At 42.5% G+C, this 27,226-nt stretch overlaps 1 protein-coding gene across 6 annotated transcripts in view; it reads right to left on the reverse strand.

The window, feature by feature from the left end:
* TMEM98 (transmembrane protein 98) overlaps window positions 1–27,226 on the reverse strand; it is a 304,662-nt gene that overhangs the window by 203,285 nt on the left and 74,151 nt on the right. The window contains exon 1 of one of the 6 annotated variants that reach the window (XM_069238065.1): window positions 11,549–11,689. The exons of 2 other annotated variants lie outside the window; for them this stretch is intronic. The gene's annotated coding sequence lies outside the window, so the exon portion shown is untranslated. Of the gene's footprint in view, window positions 1–11,377; window positions 11,690–27,226 lie in introns of those variants that run through there. 3 more of the 6 variants (XM_069238064.1, XM_069238069.1, XM_069238068.1) reach the window with 3 other exon arrangements.

Below are 27,226 nucleotides of genomic sequence, written 5' to 3' on the forward strand. Positions count from 1 at the left end.
GGAAACCATGTGTTATGTGCTACATTGACCATATACCATACCCTTCACAGAAAGCACAGTTCACATTAACAGTCAATCACATATATATATGGGTAAACCACATTACACGGTGTTCAATATGTATACATCTCTTAAATGAAACCCAAAGCCCTACTACGGACTGCTTTTATCTGTATCAAACCCCCAAGTCCCCAAACCTACATTAAGAAATGAAGTGCCTACGAGTAAAAAAGTGGGTACAGTAAACAGTATTTACTCTATGAGAGCATTTACTTTGTACCACACAGTTTGCAGACAGTGGAACTCTCATGACAAATACACCAGATTGTATTTAAAAAGTATCTATTTAGAACAGTTTACACTCTATGCAGCACGTTAAAGTAAAAAGCACTTTCAATGCAACAGGTCTCGCATTTGTTCGAGTTAGAGCTATTAGTGTTGTAAAGCAAAAAAAAAAAAGCAGCGCAATTGCACTATGTAAAATGCAGCGATAAAGTAGTCCAGACTCCAGGCTGAAAACATTGAGCCTCGTATGTTTTTGGTACTTTATCGGTGCTGTGTAGGTGGGCTAAACACCAGAAAAGGCATGACGTATGCATGCCTTTCACAAATGAAAGCAAGTGGATTTTAAAAGGCAAGCCCACGAACCAATGTAAGTGACTGACGTAGCATGGGCGTGGTTTCAAGCCCAAAGAGAGATTACAGAATGGACCAAGCACTTTGTGCTCGCCCATAAAAATACACTATTAGTTTAAAAAAAAAAAAGCTCTGAAGGTGCTAAGAATCATTCTACCTGCAGCCTTCATACTGTGTGGAAACTTTACAGATAGCTCATCTTTTAAAGCTAAACAAACAAATATATATGTGTGTGTGTGTGTATATATATATATATATATATATATATGTGTGTGTGTATATATATATATATAGCTTATCTGGTGCACACAGTTTTCGATGTTATGTAGAAATTGTTATGCTATGACTGTGTCTAATAAAGCTAGGCTGCTTACAGTACTTACTATCTACTACTTAGAATCTTTGTCCTGTCCGGAATCTTTTCTGCAGAACCAAAATGCTTGCATGGAACATTCTGGACACATGTTGCCAACTGTCATCTGCGCACATAGAGGGTCATTACGACCCTGGCGGCCGGCGGTATGTTGGTGGTAACACCGCCAACAGGCTGCCGGTGTTCCGCCAGTAATTATGACCGTGGCGGAATTGCCACGGCCATACCGCCGGCCCCTCCACTTTCCCGCCAGGATTCCGCCTGGCGGTCATAATCCCCAGGGCAGCGGTGCCAGCACCGCTGCCCTGGGGATTATGAGTCCCCGACCGCCGGCCTGTCCATGGCGGTACACACCGCCATGGAAAGGCCGGCGGTAAGGGGACTTGGGGTGCCCCTGGGGGCCCCTGCACTGCCCATGCACTTGGCATGGGCAGTGCAGGGGCCCCCAGGCATAGCCCCGTCGCGCATTTCACTGTCCGAATTTCAGGCAGTGAAATGCGCGACGGGTGCTACTGCACCCGCTGCACATCAGCATTGCCTCCGGCTCTATTACGAGCCGGCTGCAATGTTGATGTGACATTTCCGCTGGGCCAGCGGACGGTAACACTGTTACCATCCGCTGGCCCAGCGGAAATGTCATAATAGGGAGACAGAAATACCGCCGGCAATGGCGGTATTCTGTCTCCCGCAGCCTCGGCGGTCTTTTGAAAAGACCGCCGAGGTCGTAATGACCCCCATAGTCTTCAGTACAAGGATTTATAACATGTTCAATACCTCTACAAACCTATGAAGCATTAGAAGGACATGTATTTTGTAAACACACCCATTAGCCATACACATGCTGCACAAAATTAGGTAGAAAAGAAATATGATAATTACCTACCACTATGTAAACTTTAAAATAAACTAGCAGACTCATTGGATGATGTCATCAGTGATGTAATTTGAGATGTCATCAGGGATGTCATAAATGATGTCACAGAACATATCACAAGTGATGTAATATAGGCAGTGTATTGCAGGGGCACAAGTTATAGTTAGCTGTAACTATTGATTGTCTCTTATGTTTCAAGTAACCCGTTAGTACTGGGATGGGTCTTCAATGTGATCTAGCACTGGAGTTTTTATACTCCTTTGTTTAGGGTAGGGAATATTAATGAGTTGTGTCTTACCTTGATGTGTTCAATTTAACACACAAGAACCCTGACTGCAAGGGATATTGAATCAGCTCGCTTACTTCTCTACAAATGTTTTTTTTATGTAGGTGAGCTGTAGTTAGGTTTTAGTATGGCAGTGGCATAGCATAAGGGAATACTGCAGCCTGTTTATATGCCGTCAGCTGATACGCAAGACTTTGTAGTGTGTGGCTTCAATATGACTGTTATGATATTATAAAATTGTTCAATGAAAAAATGAAAGAAGACATATCTAAAAAATACTCAGATAAGTCTCTATTCTGGTTCTGGTCCACATTTTACAAAGAAAAATTGTCATCCAAATTTTGGATAGTTCAACCAAGAACAGGGTCCGGGTCAGTGAGCTTCTCATACCCTTCATGCTACTTTTCTTAACTTAACAGCGACAGGCATCACAGGCACCAGGGCCTGGCATCCTGCAATAGTCACTGCAACAAAAAATATCAGTTGATGCAAGTTAACTGTATTGTTCACTTTTCAAACCAAAGTCGCAGACTGCCCACGGATGTACAAAAGTCCCTGGCTTCTGACCGATTAGCCCATCAAAGCCTGAGGCACCTTTTTTAACACAAATATCTCAAAAACTACTGAACTGAACTGGTTTACAACAAAACAAGCGCTGGCAAGGCCAACAAATCTTGACTTTGAATGGTGTTAACAGATCTCTTGGCTTTGCTAATGCGTTTCACTTTGTCTGTTCCATGTCACCAAAAAGAAAAAAAAAGTTAGTTTAGTGATGCAGAACAGCATCAGCAACAAAAAAAAAAACAAGCTCCTGCAGCATGATTAAAGATATCTGCATGTGTTGAGACAGCAGTGTCCCACTGTAAAGTACAGGATGTGCACCCCTTGCAAGTCAATTTTACAAACTGGCTTTATTTTTGCCTCAATACACATACAATCCTGCATGTACGCTGGAGGCCTAGGCATGAAATTGATATTGCGGTCCAGAGCCTGGCTCTCAGGTCATGGTCGCACACTAAAAGCATACTTATGGCTGAGCACTAGTCTGCCATCTGTGACCCTGGCCATGAAGTCAGTGGTGGTGACAGTGTACCATCTCTTAGTGATCACTAGCTGAACAGAACTTCTATTCAGGGATATGAGTGTGATGCCTACAGACCCACTCAAGTAAAGTTCCACTTGCGTGTCATGACCAGACCATGCACTCACATCTCTGCATGGATGCCGAGTGCGTGTGAATCTTAGATGTTTGGTAACAGGACTCCATAATGTTTGCAAGCGCATATGTATACTGTTACTAGTAAGATCCATTTTGGATTTCCCCTGGTCTAGCATGGCACATAATGGTGGTTTTGAATTAGCTCCCAAAAGGTGGAAGTGTATTGTTAGCATTTCTGAGGTGTAACGGTAGATACAGAAACGTAGAGAGGGGCGAGACACGATTACCTTTAGAAATTCTAAGTTACCTTTTTAGCAAGGGATTGTTGATTAGTCCTTCAGTGCAGTGCCATTTGGTTAAGAGCGGGGGCCTAGGAGTCAGTTAGCAGGGCCACTTGATATTGATAGGTACCGTATGTCTCTGAGGCGAGATGAGGTCCTTTATTTTCCTCTGAGTGGCCCATCGTGGAGAAAGCCAGGTGCAGAGCTTCACACAGATCGTGCTCATGATGGAAGTACTCCAGCTTAAAAACAGCATCGTCACTACCTGAAGTGAGGAGCCAACACCTTGCACAAGGAATATGTCTGTGCTGCAGAGGGAAAATTAACTTTAAAAAGAAACCACGCCAAACTGTTTTCTAAAGCGAGACACTGGATCTACACTACTCGTCTGAAATTATAGCATAGAAGTGGGACCCAAACTTCCACTCTTTGTTCCAGTTTAAACTACTTCATTGACTGTGCTGAAACACTCTGCGTTTCTAGACATGTATTGCTGATAGCCAGTCACCAAAAGGCAAGAGAACATCACCTGTTTTCGAAAAGCCTTGCTAGAAAATGCTGCAGGTCTGTAAGTGACCTTGGGATCATGTCTATTGATAGTAAGGGGAGAACACACCTGCTGAGCCCAGTTTCAGAACCTGGCCACAGGGGGTAAAGAAAATGACAGAGAGCACAGAGAAAACCCAGGAAGTGCCCACTGTCCCCTAGTCTCCTTCCCTCATTGTCTAGTCACCTGCTCCTGAGTCAGTGACAACCACAAAGTAAAGGCTGCCCAATTTGGAGAGTGCCACAGAGAAAGATACAGATGTCCTGTGCGGACTCTACCTCTTCTGCACTTCAGCGATTACCCCAAACTGAAGGAGGAAGATTCTTTATGGAGCTGTAGTCATGCCCGCTGACTTGTTGAAAAGACAATGAGACAGGGATGCTGGAATGCGCCGTGGTGACCATGACACCTGGCCCTGTACCCCATTGGCCGAACTTGGTAATTCCAAATACGCACTACATCAGATAATTCCATATGCCTGAGCAGTGCTTAATTTGTGAAGGAATGAGTGCAGGTGCTCAAAGCCCTGGTCAGAAGCCTGTGGGCAGTGCTATTAAATGTTGGCACACTACCACTACCAGACACTCCCTGCCCCTTTACCTAATTCTTGCAGGTTCTTGCCATCTGTCATGTTATTCCCGTCCTTCTCTTCCTCATCCTTTTCTCATTTTGTGTTTTCCTTTCTCTTGCTCCTTGTCATTGTCTGATACAGAAAAATAAGTGCCGGTCCCCAAAACGGAGTGCCAGTAGATCTCACTGGCAACCACTGACTCAAATTAAGCACTTAAGGTGAGAGTCTTTCAATGTGAACTTTTGGCTAACGAGGTTTGGTGAGACATAGGGCCTCACTGCGAGTCTGGTGGTCACTTGACAGCCACCAATGCGGCCACCTGAGCGCCTCAACACAACCCTGGCGGTCGGGCCACCAGGGAACAGCCAGCTTCGCTGGGATCTCAGGAGGTGGCGGCAGTCCTAATTCAACAGGGCAGCGCTGACCTGGGAATTACGACCCCCTTCTCCGCCAGTGGTTTCTTGGCTGTACCAGCGCCATGAAAATGCTGGTGGAGAACAAGTTCAGGGGGCCACAGAGGGGCCCTGCACTGCCCATGCACTTTGCATGGGCAGTGCAGGGGGCCCCCTGGCCAGTACCATCGCAATGTTCAGCTCCCTGGCCAGCACCATCGCAATGTTCACTGTCTGCTTAGCAGACAGTGAACATTGTGAGGGTGCGGGTGCACCCTGCACTCTACAGCATTGCCGCCGGCTCGATTACAAGCCGGAGACAATGCTGTAGGCTGTTTCCCGCTAGGCCAGCGGGCGGAAAGTCAGGCTTCTGCCTGCTTACCTAGCGGGAAACTCTTAATGGGGCTGGCAGGGAGGTAGCCTTTATGGCGGCAACCTCCCCGTCAGAAGTTCAGAGGACTGTGTAAACTGTCTGCCAAACTCATAATGAGCCTCATTGTATCGAGATTTGGTTGGACATTGTATCAATCATTGCTATCCCTGCACAAGGACTGAATAATCATTTATGGACTGACCTTGGGATCACAGAATGCAAGGAAGCTTCTCTGCTGCAATATCATGATTCTACAACTAAGCTTTAATTGTGAGTACTTTTTTTCATTCTCTATAGGATCCCCTAAATCTTGTAGTGCATCCCTGTTGACTTGCTCAATACATATAGAACATATTAATTTCTATTGTCACAAAAAAACTTGCAGACGTATTGCGCTGGATCTTACATTATTACATTTGCGTGATTACTTGATTTCTGAGACTCTGTTCCCAACTCTACCTCTCTGAGATGACTTGGAGTCCCACCATTGCTACCCTTGGAGTGAAGTGCCGTTGGGGTGTACCAGACCCAGTTTGCAGCTTCAAAATAGAACTGATGCCAGGATGTCAGAGAAAAAAGGCCCTCACCACAAAGGTTGTGGTCCTCCAAAAGGGGTCTGACGGTATGCATCACCACACATGCGTCATTACGAGGTAGACCTTTTTTCTTTCTTAACTTTAATTTACCTTTCCAAGATAACGGATGCTGAACAAAATATTTTTAAAATATACCATCAAAAAGGGGCAGTCCAGTAACAAATTGGAGCTCCCAGCCCCTCCAAAAATAAATTCACTTTTTCTTTTATAAAAACTTGATACGGGGGAGAAATAGAGAAGGTGGTGGATGGGTGAGAGAAGAAATCATCACCAGAGTGGTGGCTGGGAAGCAACAAAGAAGTTTGGTGAGGGTTTAAAACAGTTTTGAAGAAAATGCAGGGCGGGGAAAGGTGTAGAAGGCAACAGCCTAGTACAGGGAGCAACAGGAAAAGAGCAGGTAGTGCGGACTTGAGAAGAAGCAGCACTTGCGGGAGGCAGCAAGACAGTCTAGTCCTCCTTCCCTTCCAAGGGTCACAACTAATCCCCATGTCCCCTGAATCACACTTCTGCCACTTTTTGCACCAAGAGTGATATGTCCTCTTTCAAGCATTGAGAGTTGCTTTAAGAGAACTCTAGAGAGGGGTGGGTGGGTGAAGGGGATATTTGAGGGGCACTTTAGGGTCAACAGAGGTGTAATCTGGAGAGTAAAGGCAACATTTTGGCGTTCTGCCCTATTCCCAGCTGAAATGAACCACATCAGTAGGGCTGTAATATTTTACTGGAGACTTCCCTTGTTGTCCACCCCTCATCAATAATCTGTACAGTTCTATCTATCCTGCTGGCCACTGGACATGCTATCTCACTATTCCCAAACAGTAATTAGAGAACATATGCACCATAATTGAAAGATCTGCTATTTTACTGCATATCATTACATGGGTCTCTCCAATTAATCTCACTGCCCTAAGTGTTGCATTGTCCTTGGCATGACCAGTCTCCCTGATACATTCACTGTCAACATTCCCCAAAAATGTACATTTATTGTCACACTCACTTCCTTGCTGCATTTTCTGTCCCTTTATCTGGAATCCACATAATAATTCAAGCAATAAGAAAGGTCACTCATGCAAGCACTGGCACAAACCCAAAAAGTCAAGCATACCAAGGTACAAGCTGTTTGCAACGCAAATAAAACCAAGAAAGGAAAACTCTCAGTATCAGTTAATATTAAGAGGCCAACATAATAACAATCCACACCAGGTCAGGTCCTGATAAAGTTCTTCAGCTCTCCCTTTAGGAGGGCTTGAAACACATTGTTGCATCTTCTAAGGAGACTGGCATGAAAGATGTCAGATTCAATACAATGTGATAACAAGAACACTGAGGGCCTCATTACGAGTTTGGAGGTCTTCAGCCCACCAAACTCGCAGTGGCAGGCGGTTGGACTGCCAGGAGACCACCACCGGGTGGTGGCGATCAAAGTCGTGGTCAGCCATGGCGATGCCCATGGCAGCACCGCCTGCTGATCACAACTTCACTTTCTGCCAGCCTTTCTATGGCGGTTCCATAGAAAGGCTGACAGAAAGCCAATGCTGGGGGATCAGAGGGGGCTGCACTGCCCACAAATATGTTGTGGGCAGTGCAGGGGCCCCCTGCCAGCACCCTCAGAATGTGCACTGTCTGCTATGCAGACAGTGCCTATTTCGAGGGTGTTGGTGTGCGACGGCATTGGCCTCGGCTATCTTTAGAGAGCCGAGGCCAATGCCGCTGCATTGTTTCTGGCGTCTGAACAGCAGAAACGTCGTAACATGATGTTTCCACCGGTCACCCTGGTGGAAACATTGTAATATGATGGGGATGAGGCTGCCTGGTCGACATCAGCCTCATCTCCACGGCTTTGGGGGTCCGATAGTCACACCGCCAAAGTTGTAGTGAGGTCCTTAGTCAGCAATACCTGGCTCACAAAAGCAAGCCTCTTCCGTTATAGGGAAAAACAATCAGATCAGTGAATACAAAGAATACCACCCCTACAGTCTTGGTGTTAAATTGCACAGTGTTAGGATGCTGAAATTACCTTCCAGCACATGGGATTATAATATTCAGATATGTAGATATATACATTAGAGAGATAACTTAACAGCAACAATTCAAAACTGGTTAGAAAAATATTATTAAGAACATTTGTACCTTTATGTACATGCCACCAAGTAAACATACAGTGAGAATAGCACAAGCACAATGTCATATGCTAGCAATAAAATACTTAAAGAAAAGAAAAATATCCATGACAGCTATGACTGTCAGAGAACATACACCAACTTGTACATGTTACAAAAATATACTGAAATAACATTCCATGATTGCCCCATCCTTCCTTATATGTTGATGTTTCAGTCCCAGAAAATATTCAAACAAGCATCATCATCAGGAAATAGTGCATATTCAATTCATTAAGAAATCACTGCAAGCTGCCGTTGTAGGAAGGGAGATGCGGCAACATCCATCCCATGACATGGATGCTCCTCTCCTCCACGTGCTGTTTGAATTACCTACACCATCTGGTTTGCCCTGTTTTGACTAAGACTGTTCACAGTACCATTAGCTGTGCCGCAGTTGCCCTGTTACATCTGCTATTGCTTTACCACAGTTACACCTGGTTTATCCTCGCACTCTAGATTTCCTCTGTGTATTGCACTGTCTAGCTCTGCTGTGTCGTGGTTACATTGCTGCATCTGCTGTATCCCCGTTGTTCAGTTACATTGTCTGCATTTCTGGTACAGTGATAGGACCACTCTATCCTTTCCACTGGAACCCTGCTGTGGCATTGTTACACTGTTACACAGGGTGTGTCCCGATATTCTGTTACATATGTAATTTCCCTGTTGACTTAATATGTCAGCTCTCTCTCTAAGTACCTTGTTATGTTCTCAGAGTGCCAGTTAAACTGCTTCATCCTCTGTGCCTTGTAAACACCTCTGAGCCATATTTACCAAGGTTCTGAGCTGTTGCAGTGTCACAAACTGTGACACAAACTGGCACAAAATATTAAATTGGGATTTAAGTCTGAGCACGATAGTAGTCTTAATAATATAAGACAAAGTGGAGTTCTGTGGTGCCTTGCGTCAAAGGGGTACATATCACGGCTGGCACATGGGCATTGTGATGCAACTACCTATGTATTTTTACGCAAAGCCCTGTCTACTAAGAAGGGTTGAAAAGGTTTCCTGTTTTTTTTCCTCAAAATGTGTTAAACTTTGCATGTAGCTGTAAAGTACAACACACATAAAATGTTAGAAAAGTTTTAAAGTATGACTATGCATAGTATTTTGTACTAGTACAAAAATATGTTTTGTAAAACATCACGTACATATCCTCGCCCTAGGGTGCAAAGATGTGCGTGTGGCTTAAGGCAACCAAGAGTGTGCCACAGCAGGAGGCGAGAGAAACAGCACCATATCTTAGTGGCTATGGCGCTGTCCTGCTCTCTCCCTTTCACATAGCATAGCAACTTGAATGAATTATTGGTACATTGGCCCCTCTAGGTCTCTGCTAAATTGGTACATTTCATGTTTCTCTATTACACTACACCTGTTGCAGAAGGGAAGTGCTTGCTGAATTTATGTTCACTTACATGTAGAGGCTGTCAATTCATTTAGTCTACAGACGGAAGTGCTTAAAATGGAATTTGGCTATTTTTCAGATAGTGTTTAGCCAGCAGTGATCATCACAATGCTGGTTCTTCACTATGCATCCTCGAATAAAAAAAAATAACAAAACCACAAAAAGCCGAGCAGGGATACATATAAAACCTAAAAATAGGAAGATGAGTTGTAGGATGGAGGGGCAGCTCTCAAAAATATACTAATAAAAGCATAAAAAGAAAATGACATGTATTGGAAAAGGAAGAGGGCTGCAATTGGGATTTCTGCCACGGAAGTTAACCCTGGATTTGTTTCCAGGTTGATGCCCTTCTCCATGGCCTCATGGTCAGCTCCCATTTACTGTAAACTCTTGTGCCACTCTTCCATAACAAACCCCCAGAAGTGTATCGGGGGTAGCAGAAAAATAATGTACGAGTGGAGACAGGAAGGAGGGTGGAACATTGTTGCACGCAGGGGTCACAGGGGAACCTCGTGTAATGAAATAAAAGCCACGGACTGGCAAGGATTTTATCTGCTAAAATTACTGGTGTAGTGCGCGAGCCAGCCTACCTCAAAATTACGTATACTCCATCTCTACCACTGGTAAGTAATGCCTTGTACTGTTGTAGTCTTGTATATGCAAAGAACTATCCAAATGTAAATAAAAAAAGAAGTTTGATAAGCCAAGTGGGAGGAGATGAAGAGAAACACAGAACACAGAAACTATTGTTATTTGATAAACAACAAATGCTGAGAGCGCAATGAGAGGCATTTCCCATGGAATCATGTTGAATGCTTTTTCGGGTCACAAGGCATTCTTCGCGCTACATAGGAACGCTGACAGACCTTCACTAAACAGTAAACCGATTGGCTCCAACGTAATGACAACATCAGTGGTAATACGGGGACCTTCCACTGTGTTACCTGGGTCGCCCTACTATACAGTCTGTCTTTGGGACCCAGACACAGATCCTTAACGAACATATGCGTTTTTTTTGTTTTGTTTTTTTAATTTTATGCAGGAAATGACGCAAGCGGTGTAGACAATTAGGTCAGCAAGTGTGAAAAATGCTAGAGGATTCCACAACCACGCAATTTATTTCTGAAAGATCTGCGAAAGCCCGAAGACAAAAATATCATCGTAATTAAAAAAAAAACATATTTGAAAAAACTAACATCAGTAATATTGCACAATTCTTCTTTTGTGTCTTTTCGGACATACCGTTCTTAAAATTTGGCGATACCTGTAAACGCTGAATTTTACAACATATCAGAAAATTAGATGAGTTTATAATTTAATGTTAAAATGCCGAATAAGTGCACGTTGTAGGCAGAGATACCGTTTTTTTTTACCCAAATAAAGGAATCGATGGTTACAAGATTCGGAACAATTGGCTCTTATTCGGCTTTGACATACGTTAAAAAGATGCCCATCATGTTCACGTAACTAGTGTACTGAAAAATATATATAAAGAGATTAAAAAAAAAAAATCTACGTTTAACATGACTACGTAACCGTCCTCTAAAAAGGTTTTTTAATGTATTTGCTCTTCTTCGACAAACATGGGAAACACTTTATTTCATATTATTTTTACGTTTACATTGAAACTCGTCTGTAAATTTCGTTTGTTAGCGCACTCACTAATTCTCAACCATCAACATACTACGTCTTTCTTAAGGAGCTCACAATTAGGACTGCTGGACTTACCGACAACGCTGCCGAACGTTATCCGTTCTGCTATTTACTTGGCAACGCGCTCTCCCCGAAAACCGTGTTTCCAAGATTACAGCCGTCAGGGACTATTCACGGACAGCCGTCTACTTCCACTGAGGGCAAGGTACATGTGTAACTGAGCTTGGAATACGCCGCTGTTCCTACCTGGCATTCGCATAGCACGGTGCTTGCATTTTCAGGAAGGGCGCCCGAGAGCCGACATGACTTCCGCAAGGCCTCCCGAGTCTCCGCGCATTGGGCTGGGCAAACATCACAAGCAAGCCTGGCCTTTAACCCGGTGACGAACCATCCCACACAGTGTAAACACCGCCTGAAATGTTCTTGCCCAGCGACGCTTAATAAATAGAAAAAAAAGTTTCACAGGACCTTTAGCACTAACTTGTTGCATGAATATAAAATCGAATCCAGCATAAAATGAATAACGTCACCGTATTCAGGTCTGCTCTAATCACGGACCTCACCTGGTAGCAGGTGCTAAGCGCACTGATTGAGATACCCACATTTTAAATAGTAATTCAGACACTGTAACTTTCACTGTGAACCCACAGTCACGTTGCTTTTGTTGAACAGTAACTTTTTTTGCTTAGTTCTGAACAACGCACTTTCTTTCAATAGGCCACAAAAACAAAAAGCTGCAGCTCAAGAAAAGAGCAATCATGTCCAGATTGTTTACAAGTAATCTTCATTTTTCTTTTCATTATCACAGTCCTTCTTACATTTGAGGTATAGACCTCCCACACAGGTGTTTAGCAACCTGAAGGTAAACAAAGCAAATAGGTCTGGGCTCTCAAAGGCTGGCTGTCAAGATATGCAAGTCAGTCAATCTGGCAGTGGGTTTTCAGTTACCAAAAGCCCATTCCAACATCACTTCCCATGATATAATGTATTGTAATGTATGCATGTCGAGTTGTCAAATATGGTGAGCATTTTAAAATTACAGTTCTAATATGGTGGACATCCATATCAGTAAATGAACATTTTCAAAGTGATAAGCATGTTCATGTCACAGACAAAAAGGAAGCAAGCTCCTCTGTAGCACTATAAGCTGCTGGTACCCCATAAAAATTAAATTTAAAATGATTTAAAATGAGGAGAGGGACATGGAGCATATCGTGAGAAGACAGACGAACAAGTGCAGGAGGGAGGAAACATGCAATACTGTCTAAGGACAAAGAATAGAGAGCAGACTGCTGTGACAAACAAGCAAGCTATCCAGGCATGAGCAAGGTGCTGATCCAAAGTCCACTCAAAGTAAATGTTATGTTTTGGTAATTTTGGAGCCTAGTAACAAACTGCATTTGGTACAACAATAGTAGTACCCATATAAGAAATGCTGTTAACTAACCTACAAGCACAGATATACACCTCTACTATCCATCATTGCAAAGATCTCCGCTACTGTGGTGGTAATCCCCACACTTCTAAGCCAACATTTAGATTGACCTCCATATTGTGAGCCCAGCTTTTTCCCTGCCCCCTAATACAGTCCAGTGATCAGGATTCCTATGAGACCTAGGTAAGGAGCCCCAGACCTTTCTGGGAAATATTTGTTTAAAAGTGTTTTCTACTGCTACCCGTGCCTGTTTACAGTAGACTCTGTGTTTCAGACAGCTTGGCCTTTTAAAGTGATGTTTTTTTAGCAGTGACTGTTTGACATTTCCCTCCTCGTGGCAAAAGACTGCATAAAGCCCCCCCCCCCTTCTTTTTTAAGTAAAAAGGCTACATACACCTCAGTTGCTAACCAGAGTGTGTTTAGGAGACTGCTTAATCTGTGTCTGTGATTTCAATTGTGTTTAGAAACTGTCTGCATCACCTGTTTTTGCCTTGAAAAAGCCACATTTCTGAGTGCGCAACAAGCAGTATTTCAATGTTTTTTACAATCTCTCTCTTACCTGGAAAGTAGACTCTGCTAGCTTGTCTGTATCCAAGGAGATTCTGAATAGAGCAGAAGCTCCCTCCGCCCTTCCCGTAGGGGCTGGGGCTTCAGTTAACTTGGCCCTTATATAGGTTTCTATTGGTTGTTGCATATGGTGTTGTGATAGGTTGTTGAGGTTGGTCTTTTGGATTAGGGTTGAGTTTGTAATTGGTACTAGGGTTGAGATCCCTATTGGTTTCTGGTTTTAGGATTGGGGTTGTGATTGGTTTGTTAGGATTAGGGGTATGATTGGTGAATGGGGTTGAGTCTCCCATTGGTTGTGGGATTTAGGGTTACAAAACTGATTGGTTAGGGTTAGGACTAGGTTTATATTGGCCAGTAGGGCTATATAATCCTAGGGCTCAGGGCGTCTCAGCCTGGGCATCGTGGCTAAGGGCGGAGAGGACAAGGACAGTTGTCTGTTTGGGCCCCTTCGGGACTGGTCGGGCCTAGGGCCAGAAATGCTACCCAATTCTCTAATGACCAGAAAGGACCTTACTCTCTACTCATCAATCAACATGCAAACACATTATCAGCAAATACATTCAACTCTTGCATCACAAACTGACCTCATACAGATTGCAATGTCTCATCAACCAACACAAAACCCCACATCCCACACTTATACACATACCCACCACAACTACAACAGTAAAACACCTTCATTCTCATAGCAAACACAACTCTGTCCATTCCTACTAACACAACCTGCCATCAACCATACAACACAAAACCACATTATACTTCACTTTCAGCCATCCAGATACACACTCCCTGTTCATACAAACCAAAAGCACTATCCTCTATTTGCTCCTGCCAGACACCCTTTTATCATGACAATACCTTAACCCAGCCTTCCAACACACCATCTACAAACACCCTTCCCCTCTCTTCACCAATTACACACAACCATACAATCATCACACTCCACTCCACTACACATATTACCTCTTCCAGTCATCACAACTAACATAAACTCCCCTGACACACATCCATCCCCTCTTACACACCTCATACACTCATCTCCAAAACACATCAACACCCCCTGTAGTACTCTAATACCACTCATGAGCACTAACTTACATACAAATCCTTCACAGAAAACCACTACATGAATATCCCCTCTCACTATTCCACAAACACAATAGACCACACACATCAGCACATCACAATTACACAAACTTTCATTATAGTTTCCGTCACACCCACTCCCACCCTCATGACTACACAAAGAATACAAATCCTGACCAATCTTTACCGCTACATTCTCACTCTTCACAAACATCTACCACAAGCACCCCAACACAGCAACATTCTTTCACCCGCCTCTCATCCACTGCACAATTTAGAGCCTTACATTATGATCCACATGCTCCTCCACCACCCCTACCCCATACTCCTTCCACACTAAACAGACCCAAACAAAATAAACAACATTCCACTCTTAACAACTTTGCATCCCCTTGTCTATTACATAATAAGGCTAGTCTACGAAAAAAGGAACACTCTTCATGTATCTCTCAGCCACCAAGTCTTCCACCGACACACACAGACCCAACAAAATACCTCCTAAGCCTGCTGGAAGAGGAACACTAGATTGAAAAACAGGACTATTGTGTCCCTCACACAGTTATCACAACTAACAACACACCTTCTACAAGCTCAAAATATACTGCTCAACCTTCTTCTTAACAAAACAACACCGCCACTAACACAATTTTTCTAACCTGCCAGCTCACAATTGCTTGATCACTCTAAAAAAATAAGCACCACATCTACGACCTGCTCACAGACACACAACCTGACTTACTATTCATAACAGAATCATGGTTGGGAGATGACATGGCCCCAGTATTGCATGAAGCCATTCCTCTGGCCTATGAAACCATCACACAAAACCGTATAGGCAAGAGAAAAGGTGGACTAGCTATTATATTCAAACAAGCAAAAAATCTCAGTAAAACAGACACAATTTCCATACAAGGTTGCAAAGCACTCCTCACCAGATGCCACCCTACTCGAACTTCCTCCTGTAACTTTCTCCTCCTTTACAGAAATCCACCTAACAACTCAACATTCCCAGACGCTTTTCTAGATACGCTCTCAAACCTTATTACATTATACTCAAACCAATGCATTCTTGGGGACCTAAATATTTGGTTTGACAAACCCAATATGTCCCATCCAAAAGCTATCACCACTGTCCTAGTCACATTGAACCTACATCAGATTGTACACAATCCCACATACATTGCTGGACACATCCTAGATGTCATTTGTGCTGAGCCTGAACTAGTTACAGTTCGTAGCATCATGCCAAACACATGGTCAGACCACAATTTGATAACTTTCCGACATAAATCACCACAAATCAACACACCCCGCAACTACTTACATACATGCACCTATCGACCATGGAGCAACCTCAAAGCTTTATGAGTGGCTACAGGAAGCTTTTAATATCCTAATACCACTCAGAAAAACTAAACAGGACAAAAGAAAACCAACACCTTTGCGAAACACAGAACTTAAAGAGATAAAGAAAACAAATCAGAAGGTTGCAGCGGACCTGGCTCAAAACAAACAACATTCAAGACAAACCACAGCTACACAAACTTAACAGAATATACAAATCATCAATCAAAAAAGCTAAAACAATGTATACTCAGACAGAATTCAAAATACTAAATCTGCAAACAAAGAATTTTATAAAATTCTCAATGAATTTCGAAAACCTAAATGCATGGAAAGAAGTAATCCCACTACTCAAGGGTACACAAACTAACTGGCAACACATCACACAACCAAGGCAGACATATTGGACTCCTATTTAAAACAGAAGAAAACCATCGGCACCAACCGCTTTCCTAAAATCCCCTCTAAGAATAAACCAACCCAAACTCTACAATCCTTCGAACAAATATCACAAAATCAATTTATGGATTTGGTCAAAGCAAGAAGGCCTTCTGGTTGCCCTTCTGACCCTTGTCCACCACACATCTTCAAGAACATTCTTTTATCTACTTCTGCTGCCACACCTGTAAAAAGAATATTCAACAACTCTTTAACTACAGGAACTTTTCCTGAAGACCTGAAAAAGGCATACATACATCTGTTATTAAACAAAACAAACCTAGACTCGCAGGACCCCAACAACTACAGACCAATCACAAATGCACTTTTACTGGGCAAACTGATAGAAAGATCCGCATTCACCCAGAGGTCACAATTCATTGAAGACAATTCCATACTTTCAGACTACCAAACTGGATTCCACCTATGAAGAGGCACTTAATCGGCACTCACAGCAACCAGGGATGATCTTAAAAACACAGTCGACTGCAATGGAGTTGCTGAACTACTTCTCTTGGACCTCTCGGCTGCCTTTGATACGTTTGGCCATGACACCCTAATTCGAAGACTCCACGAAGCCGGCATAGAAGGGACTGCTCTCAACTGGATTACATCCTACCTTCAAAACAGAACGAATATTATCTATTCTCCCCCTTCTCGTCCAAGTCGTACCTCACAAAAGCAGGGGTCCCCCAAGGATCAATCATCTCACCTTTGCTTTTCAACATCTACATGATATCATTACAAGAACTCATCAATGATTTTCAACTCACATGCTACAACTATGCAGACGACACACAAATACTACTTAAATTGGAATGCCCCAAAGACATTGAAAACTCACAAATCTTCAGTTGCCTCAGAGCCGTTGACCAGTGGATGACTTGCAGCCATCTCAAACTAAATGCCTCCAAAACGAAAATACTCATATATGGTGACTGGAAAAATTATGACCCACTATGCGCCTGGCCTGACGATCTCGGACCACTTCCTCAATTATCCGAGGAAGTTAAAAACCCTGGAATTACCATGGACTCCAAGTTAACAATGAATGCCCGAGTGGAAAAATTAGCACAAACAAGCTTTATCTCCTTGAAGACTCTTCAAGGCATCTTCCCCCACCTCGGATTTCCACACAAGGTGCAGGCTACTATCTCTCTTGTACTATCCAAACTGGATTATGCCAATGGCCTCTACCATGGATCATCTCTATTATTAAAAAACTACAACGTATTCAGAAACTCCGCTGCCAGGCTACTATTACATGTAAAGCCACAAGCCCACATCTCCCCTGCCTTGAGGGCACTACACTAGTTACCCGTTGCCAGAAGGTCCACCTTCAAGCTGCTTTGTATCACCCATAAAGCTATACATGGAACAGGTCCGCTTTTTATCAGAAACAAAACAACCAAATACATTCAACAAAGAAACCTCCACTCAAGATTGGCACCCCGCCTTAGAACACCAACATACAAGAAAAAGACTATAGGTGGTACATCCTTCTTCGTTCAAGGAGCCAAACTATGGAATTCATTAGCCCCAAATATAAGATCCACGGATAACTATCTTGTATTCAGAAGACTACTCAAGAGTGGGCTCTTTCATTCATAACCACCATATTCAAACAGCAATGGACCTCATATGCCTGTGTTGATAAATATTTTTATTATGGTTATATGTATATTCTAGATATGTATAGTTCTTTAGGAAATATGTATCGCTACTATGTCATAACAATAAATTACACACATACTCTTTAAACCTGTTTAACACATGGATATTTACTCACGATTAAATATGTATACGTATATGAATGTGTGTGTGTATATGTATATATATATATATATATATATATATATATATATATATATATGCATCAAACGTTTCTTTGTCCACATATAAGGAAAACAGTCAAGACACCTTCGGCTAGTTGCAAATGTATTAGAAATGACACAAGGTACGCGCACAACTTCTTTCCTGGGCGGGAGCCCTTTAAACTTTGCCGGAGGCAGCCTCAGCTGCTGATAGGGCGGGAAGCCCTTCTTTAATACACAGCGCGCCCGCAACCGCGGGACGCGCACAACTTCTTTCCTGGGCGGGAGCCCTTTAAACTTTGCCGGAGGCAGCCTCAGCTGCTGATAGGGCGGGAAGCCCTTCTTTAATACACAGCGCGCCCGCAACCGCGGGACGCGCACAACTTCTTTCCTGGGCGGGAGCCCTTTAAACTTTGCCGGAGGCAGCCTCAGCTGCTGATAGGGCGGGAAGCCCTTCTTTAATACACAGCGCGCCCGCAACCGCGGGACGCGCACAACTTCTTTCCTGGGCGGGAGCCCTTTAAACTTTGCCGGAGGCAGCCTCAGCTGCTGATAGGGCGGGAAGCCCTTCTTTAATACACAGCGCGCCCGCAACCGCGGGACGCGCACAACTTCTTTCCTGGGCGGGAGCCCTTTAAACTTTGCCGGAGGCAGCCTCAGCTGCTGATAGGGCGGGAAGCCCTTCTTTAATACACAGCGCGCCCGCAACCGCGGGACGCGCACAACTTCTTTCCTGGGCGGGAGCCCTTTAAACTTTGCCGGAGGCAGCCTCAGCTGCTGATAGGGCGGGAAGCCCTTCTTTAATACACAGCGCGCCCGCAACCGCGGGACGCGCACAACTTCTTTCCTGGGCGGGAGCCCTTTAAACTTTGCCGGAGGCAGCCTCAGCTGCTGATAGGGCGGGAAGCCCTTCTTTAATACACAGCGCGCCCGCAACCGCGGGACGCGCACAACTTCTTTCCTGGGCGGGAGCCCTTTAAACTTTGCCGGAGGCAGCCTCAGCTGCTGATAGGGCGGGAAGCCCTTCTTTAATACACAGCGCGCCCGCAACCGCGGGACGCGCACAACTTCTTTCCTGGGCGGGAGCCCTTTAAACTTTGCCGGAGGCAGCCTCAGCTGCTGATAGGGCGGGAAGCCCTTCTTTAATACACAGCGCGCCCGCAACCGCGGGACGCGCACAACTTCTTTCCTGGGCGGGAGCCCTTTAAACTTTGCCGGAGGCAGCCTCAGCTGCTGATAGGGCGGGAAGCCCTTCTTTAATACACAGCGCGCCCGCAACCGCGGGACGCGCGCGGGCGGCGCCCGGGCGAAGCCCGGGCAAAGGGCGGGCCCGTCCTTCGCCCGTCATCGACCGGAAGAGGCCGGGCTGGGCCCCCCCTCTAACGCCTTCTCCTCTCTACAGTGTCATTTATACTTGTGTGCTGCGCCAGGTACAGTGCGATCTCTTATTAAATATGGGGAAAAGGAAAATTAATGTTCAAAAGGGGATAGGTGGGTCCAGCTCCCTCCAGTCCTCCATTACCAGTTATTTATCCTCTGTAATGGGGGCCATTGAGTCTGAACTAGAACATGTAGAAGAAAGGATTGGGGCTGTCCAAAGTACTGTCCAATATCCTCCGCTGGAACCTTCTCTGGAACTTATCAGCCACGCTCCTACCTCCTTAAGTACTGGTCTTTCACCACTGTCCTTAACAACAAACTCCATCCAGTTGAAAGAAGACAAAATTCCTACTTTTGATCGTACTACTTCTTCTCCCCTTTTAGTTACTCCTCCTTCTGAGGGTTCTCAGACTGTTTCTCCACCTACGAAGAAGAGGCGAGCCGGGAAAAAGCCAAAAAATGTAAAAAAGGTCACAGGTTTTAAAAAGAACTTACCTACCCATTTGACCCAAAGTAACAAACCTTCAGCCCCCTTGGTTTTTACCTCTGAATGTCTTCCAAGTACGATCATTTCTGAAGATGGCTCTAATAGATTTGACTCGACACTTAAATTATTTTGTGCAACTTTAGAGGCTAAAATTACAACTTTGATTACCGAGAAGCTTGATTGTTTTTTTAATGATGTAACTAGGCTTTTATCTAGTTTCTCTAAACCTGGCCCACTTAGCTCGGGAATTCTCCCTGGCCCCGAATCAGTTCATTTACCTACTCCTCCCCCTACATTGGCACCCCAAGGAGCCGGTAACTATTTGTCTGATCTACAAGTTGTCCCTGGCCAAGGAACCCTTGTGGATAACCCTGTATTATGTCCAGCAAGGAAGGCTCACTCCTCTAGGTTGCAAGACAATGGCTCCAACTTATTCACTAATCATGCAGACTTTTTACATTTACCTCCGGACTGTAATCCGTACGTTTTGGTTCTTTCTAACGTTCCTCCTTTGGAGTGCCGCAAACTAGAAGATACCCACTCTTTAATTAGGAAAGCCGGCCATTGGTTGAATTCTAAATTTAAACCAAATTCTTCAGGCTTCCGTAATGATAAGATTCTTATGGCCCGAAGGGTGAAGAGGGTTGGCTTCTCAAAAGAATTGAAGGAGGGCGATTATGTTATTTTAAACTTTGCCAATCCTCAGTCAGTAGATTATTTTTTGACTAAATCGGCCTATTGTAATATGTTAAATAACAAGATTCAAATCCATTCCCTGCACCATTTTTATGACCCTGTGCTTTTACCAAATCGTCCTATTACTAATTTAAGCATGCACAGCCAAGAGCCAGATAGGTCTCTCTTACAGGTCAACGTTCCAACTAGCAATAGATTCTCAACCCTTAGTCACTTTGATGAGAATGATTGACTATCGGTGACCCACCACTGTTCTTCTAATTTAGAGAGACGGATGGTTGGGACCGTCCAATCCAAGCGTATCAGGGGCACAGGAATGTGTACTACAGATTTACAAACTCATCTAAATACCAAAGTCTCATCATTATGTTCTGCATTTAGACCACTAACCCTGCTCAGTTGGAATGTAGCAGGGTTGCGATCTAAAACTAACAATTCGGACTGGAAGAGTTTCATTTCTTCTTATGATATAATTTGTCTACAGGAAACTTGGTCTAAAGATATGTTTTTCTTGAATGGCTTTACTTCTTTTTGCCAGCCGGCACGGAGTTCTCACATGGGGAGAGCTAGTGGTGGCCTTTTAGTACTTGTTTCTGTAAATCTTCCGCTTTTAAATGTGTCCCTAATTTGGTCTTCCCCTTATTTTATGGTTGTTCTCGTCTCTATAAGCGGGCAAAAGGATATTCTAATTTTAAACTTTTATAATAATATCCCTCGGGGCTTCCTTATGACCCATCTGGAAGAGGTAATGGATTTTATAGATTCCTCACATGCTTTACAGTTTAGTGATTTAACTATTTTCTGGGTGGGTGATTTTAACATTCCCTTATGCTGTAAAGAACACACGGACTTGTGTGCCTTCCCTGTTGAGGGTAGAGAGTCACCAATTCATTTTAATCATACCTCTGAAGGAGATGCCTTAAATTCTTTTATTTGTAAATTTGATCTGGTTCACGTTACAGAGAAATTGGCCCCTGATGCCCGTAATACGCCCACTTACACCGGGAATTTGAAGGGGAGTACCATTGATTTTATACTTATCAGCTCTTCTGATTTTTATCTAATTAGAAATTTTAAGATTACGCCTCATTGTGCAAGTGATCACAACCCTCTTAGTATTACACTGGACCTAAAAGTAAATCAGGCACCCTTGAACAAAAATTTGTGTGCTGCTACAGTTTATAATTTAAATAGTGGCATTCGTTTAAAATGGGATAAAATTGACCCTAAAAAGTTTAACCAAGAAATTGTAAGAAGTAGGTCTGATACGATTTATACGTGTTTGTCTCAGCAATCAGACTCTGACTGTATTGTGCGAGAATTCGAATCCTTAAGTAGTGATATTTCACGCGCCCTGGTGATGGACAGGCCCGGGAAGGGGCCGGTGGTCCATAGATGGTTTGATTCTGCGTGTTCTTTAGCCCATAAAAAACTTAAAGAAGCTCTTAAAGCAGTTCCTCCCGCACGTCAATTAGTAAAATCAGCGAGGACTGACTATAAGGTTGCCCTTGATAAACGGAAATCCGAAATTAGGTCCAGGGCTTGGAGCGATCTTTTGGCCGCATCTGAATTTAAGGACACTTCCAAATTCTGGAAAGTGATAAATCACCCTTACTTTTCTGATAAGAACTCTTTGGCCAATGAATGTTTTATTACTGAGGATGTCTGGATAAATCATTTTAGGAAAGTTTTCTGCTCTGAAACTTATGAGAATTCGCATGTGGCAGTTACTCCTGCTACACATTTTACTCCAGATTTTAACTTTAAGGCCCTAAATATTATTTTTGATCTCCATGAGGTCAAAGGTGCCATTGATAGATCAAGGCAGGGAAAGGCCCCTGGACCCGATGGGGTTCCTGTCGACCTTTTTAAATCAGAAATTGAGCTCTGGGGCCCTTTGGTTACAAATGTGTTGAACAACGTGGTAACTAGTAATGTGCCCTCTTCATGGAAATCGGCTATTATTGTTCCCATCTTTAAAAAAGGTAATAGACAAGACCCCTCTTGTTACAGACCAATCTCCCTTATTGATTCAACGGCAAAGATTTTAGGTAGTGTGATCTTGTCCCGTTTAGAAGATTGGGTAACAGATGCCCAGATTTTATCTCCCATCCAATTTGGTTTTAGACCCGGTGTGGGCACAGTTGAGCAAGTTTTAAACTTACAATTGATACTTAATAAATATGTGTCTGTTAAGAAAGAGTCCATCCACATGGCTTTTATCGATCTAACCAGTGCCTTTGATTTGGTTAACAGATCCAAGTTATGGCAAATCCTAGAAGTTCTAGGGTGTGACCCGGCTCTATTGGAGCTTATTAAACGTCTACATACAGACCTAACGGTCTCTGTTCAGGTCGGCTCATCTGGGCAGAGAACCCCTCCTATTCCGTCAACCAGGGGCGTAAGGCAAGGATGTATTTTAGCCCCTTTTCTTTTCTTGATTTATATAAATGGGCTCTATGATTTTTTGGTTAAACAAGCAAAGGATGTACCGAAGATGGGCCAAAGATTACTTCCAGTTTTATTATATGCGGATGATGCAGTTTTAATTGCTCGTACTGCAAATGGCTTACAGGGCTTATTGGACATGTTTTATGAGTTTATGTCGAGCCTCGATTTGAAGGTCAATTACCCCAAGACTTTTGTCATGACCTGTGGCCCACGTAACACAAAATCCAAACAATTTACTATGGGAGGGCATTCTCTTATTAAGGTCAAAGATTTTTGTTACCTAGGCATGCATTTGAGTTCCTCTCTGTCCTGGAAGACTCATATTAATTTTAAGCTCCAACAGCTGATAAGGAACACCGAAGCGATCTTTCGCTTCTCTAATAAACTAGGCCATAGACCCCCCGCACATATGAAAACTCTGTATAATTCTAAGTGTACCGCAGCTGTGCTCTACGGAGCAGGCGTCTGGGGCTGTGTAAAGGTACCATCTCTCCAGAGGGTCGAAAATAAATTTTTGCGAAGATTACTGTTGGTTCCAAAATGTACTGCAAATATCATCTGCCACGAAGAACTTGGTCAGTGTTTTTTGGAGGATAGGGTTTTTTTGGCGCCATTATTGCTTTGGATTAGATGTTGGCTAAACCCAATGGCAAAATTGGTCCAAGATTGTATTTCCGAATGCTTACAATTGGAAAATTCAAATAGGATCCCCTGGCTTATGTTTCTACGAAACTCTTTTGAGAATTTAGGTCTTAGATATATGTTTGATGAACCTCACCTATTAACTATAAATTCTAGGTCCGTTCTGAAGGCTACTTACTCCGAGTACATATCAGACCTGAGATTTTACAGTTCTCTGAAATTAAAATCCTTTGATTCCTATTCTCAGGTTGTGACAGCCCCATGCCTTGAACCTTATCTGACCTGGTTTTCCAGTTTTAAGATACTTTCTTTTTTAACACTTTTTAGACTTAATTTAATTCATTTTAAAGTAGCGTTTCCTGAACCATGTTTTTGGAAAAGGGATTTACCTCTTTGTCCCTGTGATTCTAGATCAACCCAGAGTACTTTGCACTTTTTTCTCTTTTGCCCTTTTTATGCTGCTCCTAGAGGGGTTTGCATTTTACCCACTTTACGTTCTGTTAGACCCATCCATTACAAGGAAGCTTTAATATATTTTCAGAGATTGCCAGATAGACAAATTTGTCATTTTGTATTAGATTTTGTTACAGCTTCTTTAAGCATTAGGAAAAGGCTCATTTCATTTTAAATGTATATGTATGTATAGTTTAATATTGTAAGTTAATCTTTGTATTCTGTTATTGTGATTTTTCTTATGCTATGAGTTTTATTTGTTTCTTTTATGAGATTTTAGACCGGATGTTTACGTAATGTTTTAGATATGGTACTATTTTATTCTTCTATCTATTTACTGTAACGTAATTATTGTGTGGTATTTGTGTTTTTGTCTGTACTTTTATGGCATTTGCCGAATAAAGTTTTGTGACTGACTGACACAAGGTTATTCCTCCCAACGCGTTTCAGCCGTAGCCTTGCTCACGGATGGGGGAGTCAAAATTCAAACCCAATAAATAAAAAGATACACCAACATAGAAAATAGACTAGCAATACAATACAAACAAACTACTCAAAAAGGTGGTCACCATCTTAGAATGTTGACTGCTATCAATTGTCTCAAGGTAAATTTAAAAACCCTTCAATTGTCCAAAGAGGATTACCGTAATGGAAACAAAAATGACTCTAAATATATATTGTTCATTTAGCCTAGTAATAAATTAATATCTTATATATTCATAATTTATGCAAATACAATATTACTACATATGCTAATCAGAGTATATTTAGTCCCCATAAGTCAAATATACATAATTCTCCAGATTTCCAATTCTTCTATGCTATTACAGTAAAGTGATTTCCACCTTAGAGTCTATGTTTAAACTGTATTATCACCTGACACCCTATATAAAAAAAAACATATTCCTATTTACAATTATATGACATAGAAGCTCGACTAGCATTATTTTCTTCATTCCTATTATACACACGTCTACCTCCCAAGATGTATGCTCATCTCTTCACTTGAATTCAAACTCAGAGGGGAAAGGGTCATAAAATTAATAATATACTTTGATTCCAAAATTCGTAATCATTTTTGTCTGTCACACACGCGTGAGTTCGATTTCATCTGACCACACACCAAGTAACTGAGCATTTTTTCATTTCCATGATGCACTTCATGGAAGTGTCGTGCTACAGGCTAATTCCGATCACAGTTCCGAATAGCTCTTATATGTTCCAACACTCTCTTTTTTGCTTTGAGTATAGTACTTCCCACATAGATCTTGTTGCATGGGCATCTTAAACAATACACGCAAAAATCAGTGTTACAGTTGAAATGTCCCTTGATCTCATGGTCACTTTGTCCATTGCCCAATCTGACATTCATACAGTTGTTACTTTATTTGCATGCTTTACATTGTTTACAACAGTAAAATCCCATCATTTTTGATCTATCATTATCACAGTTACTAGAACTGACCACCATATTATGGCTGAGATTATCCTGTAATGACCTTCCCTTACGGAAGGTAACCAAGGGCACATTACAGACATATGTCGCTAAGTGTGGATCTGTCTGTAAAATGTGCCAATTTTTCGTGAGTATGCGTCTTATATTGAAGGCCTGGTTCAAATAAGTTGTAATGAATCAGATTTTCTCCTCATTCGTAGTTCGTTTCTGTACCTGATATAATAAATGTGATCTGGAGCAGCCCTCTACTTTTTAGTAGCTTGTGTGATCACACTGTTGCTATATCCTTTTTCTCTAAATCTTGCACACATTGTTGTGCACTCCTGTTGGTATTTCTCCCAAGTACTACATATACGCCTGGCTTTCAATAGTTCTCCATATGGGATACTTCTCATCAAATTAGGTGGATGGGCACCTTTAGCTTTTAATAGGCTATGAACTGCTGTTGCCTTTCTAGATAGCCTTGTGTTCACCAAATCATTCTCAACACTTATTTCCACGTCCAAAAACTGGATTGATTTCTTGCTGTGCTGTTCACTTAATTTAAGATTGTATTTATTGTCATTCAAACCCGCTACAAAGCTCATTGCTGAGCTTTCATCTCCTCTACAAATGACAAAGATATCGTCTATATAACGACACCACAGCACAACTTTGTCCTCATCAGTTTGTCAGCTATGCTATTGGACAACTGTTCCTCCCACCAGCCCATGAAAAGATTTGCATAGCTGGGAGCAAAACATGTGGCCATAGCCGTCCCTTGTAATTGCCTATATATCTGATTGTCAATTAGAAAAAAGTTATTAGTAAGGCAATACCAAATCATATCACAAATAATTTCAGTATCCATTAAGTATGAGATAGATCTAGCTCTCATATAATGTCTAACCGCCGTTAGACCCAAATCATGTTGTATAAATGTATACAGACTCGTGGCATCCAATGTCAGAAGCAAAAAATCGTTTTCCCATCTTAAACCATCCATCATCTTTAAGAATTGTGTTGTATCTTTCACATAAGAAGGCAGACTTTCCACAAATGGTCTAACATAATAATTAATGCATCTTGAGGTATCTTCGAGTAATGACACTATCACTGACAGAATCGGTCTGCCAGGGGGATTTTGTCTATCCTTATGCAACTTGGGTAAGAGGTAAAGAACTAGAATCTTGGGCTGGTCACACTTAAGAAACTGGTATTCATCCCATTCTAGTAGACCTTTATCTCTCCATTCTACTAGCAGCTCATGATATTGAAAAATTGATGTTTTTAACTCCGTCTGATTAGTTATAGTGTAACAACGTGGATCCACAAACTGACGTTCTCTGTTCACGCAAGTACTGGCTCTTTTCAAGGACAACCACATTGCCACCTTTATCTGATTCACCAGTAACAATACTCGTATAATTTTTTAGTTTATCAAGGGCCAATTTTGGCGAGATGGAGAGGTTGTCATATTTCTTATTTTTGGATCCATATCTTTTTTCTTAAGCTGACTAATCACATCCTTCTCAAATACCGCTATAGCATCAATGTGTACAGCTGGTAAGAAGGTTGATTTCGGTTTAAAGGTACTAGGACACGAAATATCTGTTTCCAATCTCAGAATCTCCAAGTTCAGAAATGGATCAGCATGTGTTTCTGTATCATCATCTAAAATATTATAACCATTATT

The sequence above is a fragment of the Pleurodeles waltl genome, chromosome 6 (genome assembly GCF_031143425.1).
Source record: "Pleurodeles waltl isolate 20211129_DDA chromosome 6, aPleWal1.hap1.20221129, whole genome shotgun sequence".
NCBI lineage: Eukaryota > Metazoa > Chordata > Amphibia > Caudata > Salamandridae > Pleurodeles > Pleurodeles waltl.